This window comes from Anoplophora glabripennis, unplaced genomic scaffold (assembly GCF_000390285.2).
Source record: "Anoplophora glabripennis isolate ALB-LARVAE unplaced genomic scaffold, Agla_2.0 scaffold346, whole genome shotgun sequence".
Lineage (NCBI taxonomy): Eukaryota > Metazoa > Arthropoda > Insecta > Coleoptera > Cerambycidae > Anoplophora > Anoplophora glabripennis.
The window spans coordinates 539124-550172 of record NW_019416443.1 but is presented as its reverse complement, the minus strand read 5'-3'; the positions used below and the strand labels follow the sequence as shown (position 1 = coordinate 550172).

Below are 11049 nucleotides of genomic sequence, written 5' to 3'. Positions count from 1 at the left end.
TATTAGTGTTGTTTGTTCCTCAGACATTTACAAGGTCTATTTACACTTCAAAAAGTCTTTAATACATTTGTTTTAATCATATCAAACAGACGTAAATCCAGTTATAACTCACTCTTTGAACACGACGATTATTTATTGCTATGCAAATGTACCATACCGAAACTTCTAGCAATAACATTTACTTACCCCTCCGTGCATATATATTCCTAAGTCTATAATAACAGTTGCAGCTGAAATTTGCATACTTAATATATGAATTTCTAGAGTTCCTATGGTCAGCAGCATCTGCGAAACATTGATTAGATCAGTCGGAACAGGTTTAGTATTCAACCAGGCTCCAATTGTGGCCTTAAAGGCAAGAGGATATATCAGTATTATTCCCATAATAACTAACTGCACAAGTAGTTGTTATTAAAATATTAGCGCCAAGGGAAACAAAGAAACGTCGTTTTGTCTTCACTCGTTATTTGCGAAATTACAAACTATAATAGAATACAAGTAAATTTGACACCACTTTTATATGTAAAATAAAATAGAAATAAAAAGTACACGACACTATGTTTGTAAATTTACACCTGCATTTACAACTAAATTCAAAATAAAAACTTAACAATGCAATGAACAGTTATTGGTAAAACATTAACTAAATTAAAGAAAACAAAAATATGTAATTTAGTCGATTGAATCGCGATCATAAAATTTGTTTATAAAATTACACACCAAGATATTGATTATTTTGATACAACATGAGATGATCCAATAAAATTAACGCATAGAAGTAAAATGTAATTTCACACCTATTGTACCACAGAACATAAAATTACATTAATAATGTAATTTTACACTTGTCGTGCTTTTGTAATTCTTCCATTGTAATCTTAACATAAAAACATTTAAATATTGATGTAAAATTAACTCACTGAAGTAAAATTACATTAAACATGTAATACTACACCCATAAATTATATATGTATGATTGTATACCTATATTGTTTTGATGCACATTCATTCATATATTAACCAACAGAAGTAAAATTACATTGAAAATGTAATTTTACATAGGTTGCGCTTTTGTAAATTATTGATGAAAACATGTAGATTGTTAATATTCATGTAAAATTATGTTAACATGTAATTTTACATATTTTTTATAGCGTTAATATAGAAACATGTAATTTTACGCCATAATAGTTTGTCAAGTACACTCATAAAAAGAAATATGTTGTTTTGTAAAATTATGTACTTGAATATTGATTATTTTGGCATCATATGAAAATACATTAAATACATAATTTTACATAACAATCAACATGTAATTTTACATTTCTATAAATCTATTAAAATATAAACTGAACGTGAAAATGTATTATTTAATCTAAAAGGAATACAAAAACTACATCGTTTTGCCACTTGAAGTACATACTGATTATTTTGACACAACATGATATGTTCCAATAAAATTAACGCACAGAAGTAAAATGTAATTTCACACCTATTGTACCACAGAACTTAAATTACATTGAAAATGTAATTTTACACCTGTCGTACTTTTGTAATTCGTTCCATTGTAAACTTAACATGAAAACATTTAAATATTGATGTAAAATTAACTCGCAAAAGTAAAAGTACACTAAACATGTAATTTGACATTTTATTAAACACAAAATACTACACCCGTAAATTATATAAGTATGTATGTATATATCGTTTTGATGCCACGTTCATTCATATGAAATTAACCAACAGAAGTAAAATTACATTGAAAATGTAATTCTACATCTGTTGCGCTTGTGTAAATCGTAGATGAAAACATGTAGATTGTTAATATTCATGTAAAATTAACTCAGAAATAAAATTACATTAGTATGTAATTTTACATATTTTTTATAGCATTCATATAAAAACATACAATTTGACGCCATAATGGTTTGTCGCTTCAAGTACACTCATAAAAAGAACTATATCGTTTTGTAAAAGTATGTACTTGAATACTGGTTGTTTTGGTATCATATAAAATTACATTAAATACATAATTTTACATAACAATCAACATGTAATTTTACACTTCTGTAAATGGTTCAAAATATAAACTGAACGTGAAAATGTATTATTTAATCTATAAGGAAAACAAGAACTGCATCGTTTTGCCACTTGAAGTAAATTCATAAGAATATTGATTATTTTGACACATGAGATGTTTTAATAAAATTAACGCACACAAGTAAAATGTAATTTCACCTATTGTACCAAAGAACTTAAATTACATTGAAAATATAATTTTACACCAGTCGTACTTTTGTAATTCGTTCCATTATAAACTTAACATGAAAACATTTAAATATTGATGTAAAATTAACTCACAGAAGTAAAATTACATTAAACATGTAGTTTAACATTTTATTAAACACAAAATACTACACCCGTAAATTATATAAGTATATATCGTTTTGTTGTCTCATTCATTCATATGAAATTAACCAACAGAAGTAAAATTACATTGAAAATGTAATTTTACATCTGTTGCGCTTTGGTAAATCGTTGATGAAAACATGTAGATTGCTAATATTCATGTAAAATTAACTCAGAAATAAAATTACATTAGCATGTAAGTAGTTACAATTAATTATACATTGCAGTATGTAATTTCACACTTTCCAATCATTTAAAATGTAAACCTAACATGAAGACGTGCAGATAATCTAGTTTTATTGAAATTGTTCTTGTTCTCCTCGAAGACGGTCCTGGCGGCTGGAACGGGGGGGCCCCGTCGTACCGTAAGTAGTAGAAAAGGAAAGCTCAGCACCGGAATAATAAGGACGTTTGTATAAATAATGAAGAATCGATAAAGAGGAGCGGCCAGTCGGATAGACCGGGCACAGCTTTACTCCAGATATCGACTGCCGGCGGGGACAGTGATTGCAGTCCCTGGCACTGGGGGGGTCGGCCGGCCGGGATTAGGCACAAGTTCATCTAGAATTCGGTCATTGCCGAACACCACGTAGCCTAGTTACCACCACCGGCCGGTCTGGTTTTCATGGGGTCCTCCCTACATATTTTGACGTATTTAGTCCAGTCGAGTTAGAGTTAGAACGTAAAAAAAAATATTCGTAGACATTTTATTTGATGATGGTGAAGGGTATGTAGAATGATAATATCAGAAAACTAATTCGAAAGAAGTGGCGCTAAGTTGGCAAATTGCAAATAATTGGCGAAATTACATGTTTATCACATTTTAGAAGTTGATATCGTTGATATAAGTTCTATTTATTCAAAGAATCATATCGAAATCTAGAAATTTCAAAAAGTTTCAACTTGTTTCTTAAATAGCTCTTTACAACTAACAAAGTAGAATGTGCAAAACAGCGTTACAAATAAATTGTCCCAGGGTTAGGCAGAAGCCGCTCGGGAACTCGCTCTTTTTGCACTTTGACGCCACATAAATTTCAGTAATTCTTTTATTATTAAAAATAATTATCATCAGGGAAGAACAAAATTGACAATCTTTGGAAAAGAAACTGATAATGACATTGTCTGTCCTCAATCCGTTACAATGACTTAAAAGTTTTTTAAAAATTTACCCATATTTTCGTATTTAAACTAAAATTATAGTGATAGGTATTATTATAGTTTATGCAGCAATTTCTTTTTCAATGATTATCACTTTTCTTCTTCCCTGATGACGGCATAATAACCGAAACTAGTAGGAAAATAGATAAAACATTTTAGTATCTACTGAATAGAAAAAACTCTAATTTACCACCATTACACTTATGGTCGTTCGGTATTGTAAAGGATTTTTGTTAAAAAATAACTATTTTTTCTAAAAAATTAAAAAAAATAAAAAATTTAAAAATATTTTAAAGCTTGTTTTCTTCAAAAAATAGTCTTTTGTAAGAACTATTTATAAAAAAACTTCTACATAGACGTTTATCAAAATTTCAGTGAAAAAATATATTTCTATTGGTTATTTATCCCACCGATGGCGCCGCCCCTGCTATTCCGTGGTGCCCCCACCGTATTGGCTGTGTGGAAGTAATTTATATAAAGATTTAATCTATTCCCTGCTAATAAGTTATGGGCTTATGGAGTGATGTAATTACCGAAGATATCAATAAATCATGGAGGAGCGAGGGGTGACAGTGACGTCAGGTTCTGGGCTTGTCGCGGAAGACACCTTCGCGGCAGAGCGCCCTTCCGCAGGCACAAATTTAGGTTGTCTTCGGTAATAAAGGGCGATGATAACTTGGCCAGGGTCGGATCCAGGCGATAGGGTGGATTGTATATAGTTGGGTTAGGTTTTCAAAACACTGATCCAAACAGCGCAGAATTCTTCACTAACAGACGGGAATTGTGGCGTAGTTTTCGTTTTTTTTTTTATTTATTGCGCCAAAATTAGTACTACAGTTATTCTGGAAAAAAAACAAAATACGACACAATAAATATATGTATTACTCAATTAATGAAGGACATTATACAAAATTAAGTCAATAGAAAATAAAATTTATAGGATACTATAAACAAGATAATGAGAGAAAAATTTTAAATCCGCATTGTAGTAAGCCACCACACCTTTATGGTTTACTAAAAATTCATTGCATTAATTCATCTTACCATAAATTGTAACAATTTGACTAGTACAACCAAGTTAAATAAAGGAAATATTATTTTTGTGTATAAAAACCAGTTCATCTTCAATTAAAAAAAATTAATCTTAATAAGATTTAATAATGGCCATGAAGTCTTCATTATCACCAATTCTAAATAATATTTTTATGGATTTTTTTAGGAAAACTGTGTTAATAGTTTAAGTAAAAAACATCATTTGGTGAACACTTGTAGACGATATTTTTTAAATTTGATCTTTTACTGTTAATTAATTGAATATTTTTCTAGATAATATTAATAACAAAGAATCAACAATTAAATTAACTTTGAAAATAGAAAACAATAATGCATTACCTTTTCTAGATATTTTAATTAAATAAATAAAAAAAATTAAAATTCTTTAGAAACAAGTTTATAGGAAACCAACTCACACTAACATATCTAATTAATTCAAATCATCATGCTGGATATAAAGAAAGGTGTAATTAAATGTTTGTGCGACACAGCCAAATGGTTCTGTTCGATTCTTTTTTATATAATGAATTGAAATTGATAAAAAATGTACTAATAAACAATCAGTACCCTGGGAATTTTGTTGAAAGGGTTTTCAAGAATATTGAAAGTAAAATCAATTCTATCAAACAACAAAGACAAAGCGCGTCCACAATAAAAATTCCATATATTTATATATTATCTGAAAAATTGAGGAGAATGGGTAACAAATTTAACATTAGAACAGTTTTTCAGACAACTAATACTTCACGGACTTTTTTGTCAACGACTCGCCCAAATAATGATATTCAAAATTTTGAAAAAAAATACATGTATATCATACCTTGTGAATGCAATAAACATTATGTTCGAGATACGTCTCGACCTGTAAATGTTAGAATAAACGAGCACAAAGATTTCATTGAAAAGAGAATTTGAGACATAAAATATTTGTGATCATGCTTGGGAAAACGGTCATTTAATTCAGTGGGGTTCGACTAAAATTTTGGAAAAGGAAAATGTTACCGTTAGAAGAAAATTAAGACTACTTTGTTAAAAGGTGAAATTAATGTTTCAATTTATTTTATAACTTTCGATCCTTATTACTACAAATTCTAAAAGATTAAGTAAATAATAATACACTAATGCAAAAAATTAAAGGGTCCAAAAAATTTCCGAAATTTTTCCGTGATTTTTGACAGATTTTGACATAATTTCGAAACCTCAATAACTTTTTGAGGTGCGCGATATATCATAGTGATACTCCCTTGAATGATCTTTTAGGTGTAATATTTTATTTCATTTATTTTTTGAATTTCGTTCGCAGGTAACAAAATACCCAGTAAATAAAGAAAAAAAAAACACGAGACAAGGGATTATTTATTTAAAATGTTTGCTTTTCATTGTGGTACAAATAGCCGATCAAACAAAAAGAGTATCTAAAAATAAATAATTACTGTCTATATCATAACAAAATAATTCAATATGAACCGGCTATAATAAATGTAATAATTCAGTTTCACTATCAGTACCATTAACTATGTTAATAAATGTCTCTGTTGTATTCGTAATATGAATGTGAGAAAGTACAGCAGTTCTAACAGTTCACAGACGTTTAAATATAACAATTCCGCCATGGTATCATCACATTAATCCAAACAGACGTCCCTTATTTTTTAGCAGCTAATAAAAGTACAATAAGCACCAACCATCACCGAATCCACCATAAAGTATTGTTCCTTTTTCCTTTGTTTGATGATGCCTTGATTGGTTTTGCAATATTCATCTATTTATTATACCATTAGAAACATTTTTTATGTAAATTGGTCCCAAAATGAGATTATTNTACACTTTAAGGTAAGCTACGTTAATTAATTGTTAGATACGTAAACAATCTCTAAACCATATCACGAAATGAATTAGGTTATACAAAATTTATATTTATAAACTATTATTTTAATCTTTATTTCAGGGTCCCAGCATTTTTGCGTTTCGAGATGCCACTTGCCGCCTACAAAAACTCCAAGGAACGATAAACACTCCTGTCTACCGTTATAAAAAGGTACGTTTTTCAAAATGTTATTTATTTTATTAATAAAATTACTTTTTAGCTAGGAATGCAAAGGGAATCTCTTCAAGGAAAACCCAATTGGTGGACTATACGAATATCCTTTTCCTTTTAACATAAAAGATCAAATCTTATCTATACAGTGTGATGTTAATTTTAGAATGAAAATACAAATTTTAAATGGATAGAGATGTTTAAAGAAATAGGAAATAAAACCTTATAAATACTGAGTGTTTCAGTTTTCAGAATAATATACATGCCCTTTTTTTAAGGTAAAAATTAAACGTTACACACTGGCGCATCCGCCAAATTGTAGAAAACTTGTCTCCCTCGATATTGTTGTTTACTCTAGAACGCCACTGATTATAAATCTTTCCAGTTTGTAACACACACACACACTTATTTGGGTGGCAAAGCAACACAGCCCGATAACCCCATATTTACACCCCCGCCCCTACCCCCCGGCGTCTCGATTTAAAGGCGCTAAAACTTTGTGTGAAATGGAGAGCAGGTAATTTAGATAGAAGGAGCTTTATACTAGATTAAGTCTTGGCATATACGGCGTAACCCCAAGCATTGCGGCGAATGAATGAACCAGATGGCTGCTCGGCATTTGCAAAAATACCGTGGGGTAGTTTGAATCCTCGATGCTCCCGTTGTCAGGCGATCATCTCGCTTTTACGGCAGCGTAAAACGGCCCGTCTGGCTTACTTTGTATATGCGTAAATACTCGTAGCTTGCTAGTAAAACGCGAGAAAAAATTGTTCATTTTAGTGCATGAATATTTTCTTATGTTCGCTTGTAAACCAGGTCCTTGAGATTTTCCAATAATTAGTAAAGTTGTGAAGTTCATTCGTGTACTTTATCTACGATGGGGCGTTAAAGTGTCTCTTATCGACAAGTTTTCTTGACGTTAAGTGCAACTCTATAGTCTCTACTTTTCTTTATAACTAGTGATTGACGGTATTAGCACTATGTACCAGGCGATTTTTATTTGTGACCGTCTTTGTTTGTTTACTACCTAGTGAAAACATTAACTTTATTGTAAAAAATCAGAAAGTGTTACGGGGCGTTAAATTGTACTTTATCGACAAGTTTTCCAGACGTCAAGTGCAATTTTATCGTTAATAAGTGATAAATATATTTTATTTACGTTTGGTAAATATAAAGTTTGAACTATTTTAACATGATTGCAAATAATTACTATAGTGTCCATTTGGGAGTAAAAGTGTAGTTTATCGACGAGCGTTAAGTACAATTTTATCTCTGATAGGCGACATTTTGGGCTACGGGCGATAAAATCACTTTATAATTGCCTTAATCTTATTTTGTAGGTGTTTAACGAAATCTATTACATAATTGTTGTAATTAAAAAAATATCCAATTTAGCGCAAAAGTGTACTTTATCGACAAGTTTTAAGAACGTTAAGGTCAACTTTGTTGCTAACAAGCCTACTTTGGTCCTCGGGTGATAAGATCATTTTAAAACCACCTCAATTTATGTTTAACTTGTATTTAAGGGAAATTATTACAAAATGATTGTCCAATCCGGCGTTAAAGTGTTCTCAATCGACAACTTCCCGAACATCAATTGCAAGTTTATCACTAGTGGGCGATAAAGTCACTTTATACCTGCCATTATTTATATTTAGTTTATAAAATGCGAACTATGGCAACATTATTGCAAATAAATAAGGCAATGTCCAGTCGGGCGTAAAAGTGTACTTTATCGTCAAATTTTCTTAAGGTGCAACTATTTCAGGCTAAGGGCGATGAAATAACCTTACCTATAACAGCTTTATTTTATGTTTTGAAAGTTTGTAACAAGAACCATTAGAGCATGATTGTAAATATTAAAAAAATGTCCAGTAAAGCGTAAAAGCATACTTTATCGACAAGTTTTCTGAACGTTGTAAATAAGCTCTATTTTGGACCAAAGAGGTTACAGTCACTTTATAATCGCCTTGTTTAGTAACATTATTACAGAATTATTACTGACAATTAACAAATTGTCCAATCGAGTGTAAACATATACCTACGTTATGGACAAATTTCCTGAACATTAAGTGCAATTTTTCAAGGATTCTGATTTAAGTGCAGGTTTATAACCAGCATGTGATAAAATCGCTTTATGAGTGTAATTATTGAATTGGATGATCGAGCATATGTATTTCAAAGAATTTTTTTGGACGTTAAGTGAAACTTTATCGCCTGTTGGCGATAAATTCGCTTTTAACTGCTTTTACTTATGTTTACTGTGCAACTAACGGGAGTTGTTACGACACTATTGAATTGGATGACCGGATATGCGTACTTTATCGATTTTTTTTGGGGGAGTAAAGTGGAACTTTATCACCACCAGGCACTTTATCGCTTATTTTACACCAGATTGATAAAGTTACTTTATAACAATCTTCATTTATATAACATCATTGTAAGTAATTAACAATCTTTGTGAATAAGTTTTCCAAACGTTAAGTGAGACTTTATCGCCCGCGGGCGATAACTGCTTTTATTCGTAATTGTGTATATTTTAAGGAAATATTTCGCATTATTGTGAATAAGTAACGAAGTGTCCGGTTGGTCGCCTTTCTGGCTCTGATTTATATTTCGTTTGGGGACAGCAAGCAAGGACGGCCTCACGCATCGATTAATAATATGTGGTGGTCTGCGTGAGGCACGCGTTGACAAATTCCTCCGATAAATCCAATAACAATCCCAATAAAAAACGATACATAAAGTATACCGAATAAATCAAACATGCGAGAGTCAACAGAACTGATAGATTGGCGTTAACGTACCGGAAGAAGACCGGGCCGGCAAAAAAGGGGTCGGCGCGGCGCGAGAAAAATGGAAACAGACAAAAAAGCGATCAGATGTTCGTCACCGCGATGGTCCCCCGATGATTAATATCTCCGCCGTTGTCGGAAAAACTATTGGACGGGTTCGCGCATACATTTTGACCGAGTGGCCGACAGATGCGTGGAAAAAATGAAATGTAGACTTCACCCTGAGAAATTGGTTCTTTCTGTCCCGAGATGAAATGGAATTTGTTTGGGAAACTCAATATTTCTCTTCTGATAACTTGTATCACAGCAACAGCTACCAGGGATATAAATGTATAAGTCAATATTCGGGTTTTTAATGAACATGGAAAGGAATATTTAATTTTCAGTAGAATGCATTAATCTTGAATAAATTGAAACTACAAAACGTTGCGTGAAATTAATAATACTTTTTATTATAATTAATATTGTTTAAAACTTATTCAGAACCTCTGGAATTGTTCTCAATTTACATACTACATAAAAAGGGGTGAATAGTCGTGACATTAAAGGCGTGTTCTGACGCCGAGATACGTTGGCATAAAGCTGTTTTCTACAGGCGAGTGTCCATCTGCATTTCAAAAGAGTATGTCTAATTATAGACCTACATCTCTTATTAGTAATTCCAAAAAAACATCTGAAAGAACAGTAAAAAAAATTTACAAAATACGAGTATATTTCGGTTTTAAAGAGAATTTTCTATACAAGATGCTGTTTCAAATGTAACTTCAAAAATTCTTGAGGCACTCGATGAAACAAGACCAACAATATTTATTTCGTGAGACTTACCCATTAAAAATGTCTTCGTTTATAAAAACTACCTTTGGGAATCGAGTACAGTGTCCCAGATAAATAACGTTGAAAGTCATGAGATAACAATGAAGTATGGTGTGCCACACGGCACAGTCTTGGGACCTATTTCATTTAGTTCATACATTAATGATCTTTTCAATATGAAAACTGTTGCAGACATTGTCGGTTTTGCTGTCGATCGTAACGTTTTATTAACAGGAAATTTGATCCAGTTTGAAAATGGTAGTTGAAGAAGACTTCTCATAAGGCAAGAATGATATGATTACCTCCTAAATATTTTGTTAATGACTTAGTTGAGCCAAAGTAACAAATGGTATCATTGTACAGGGAAGTGCATTATATATTCACCTCGGGAGAATATAAACAATAAAATATGCTGATGATTTTTACAAAGGACCCAAAGTTGTGAATATAAGAAAATTATATATCAATGCTAATTATGAATCAATTTATACACGGCAAGTACGGCATAAATTATATTGCTATTAAACGTCAAAATGTCAAAAATATTGGTCAAAGAAGTTATTGGTATCTGGCTATTAAGTCATTTATGTAGTTCATTACCTGAAAAATTAAAATAAATTGAAACATCCAAATGCAAAAATGAAGAGGTGAAACAATACAAGTTCTCAATATGTCAAAAATTTGGTGGAGATGAAAATATAAACCCTAAATAAAAATAACAAAAGCCATAGTCAAAATTTTTGCGTTAATATACAGCGTGTCCCGTTCATGTTTAAAAAGAAA

The 11049-nt window shown here is 31.2% G+C and overlaps 1 long non-coding RNA gene across 1 annotated transcript; it reads left to right on the top strand.

The window, feature by feature from the left end:
• The first annotated feature begins 6442 nt into the window (after nt 1-6442).
• On the top strand, nt 6443-6890 carry LOC111691541. Its single transcript, XR_002762973.1, has 3 exons — nt 6443-6453; nt 6569-6658; nt 6708-6890. It is a non-coding gene; the product is annotated as an uncharacterized LOC111691541 (long non-coding RNA).
• The last annotated feature ends 4159 nt before the right edge of the window (nt 6891-11049 follow it).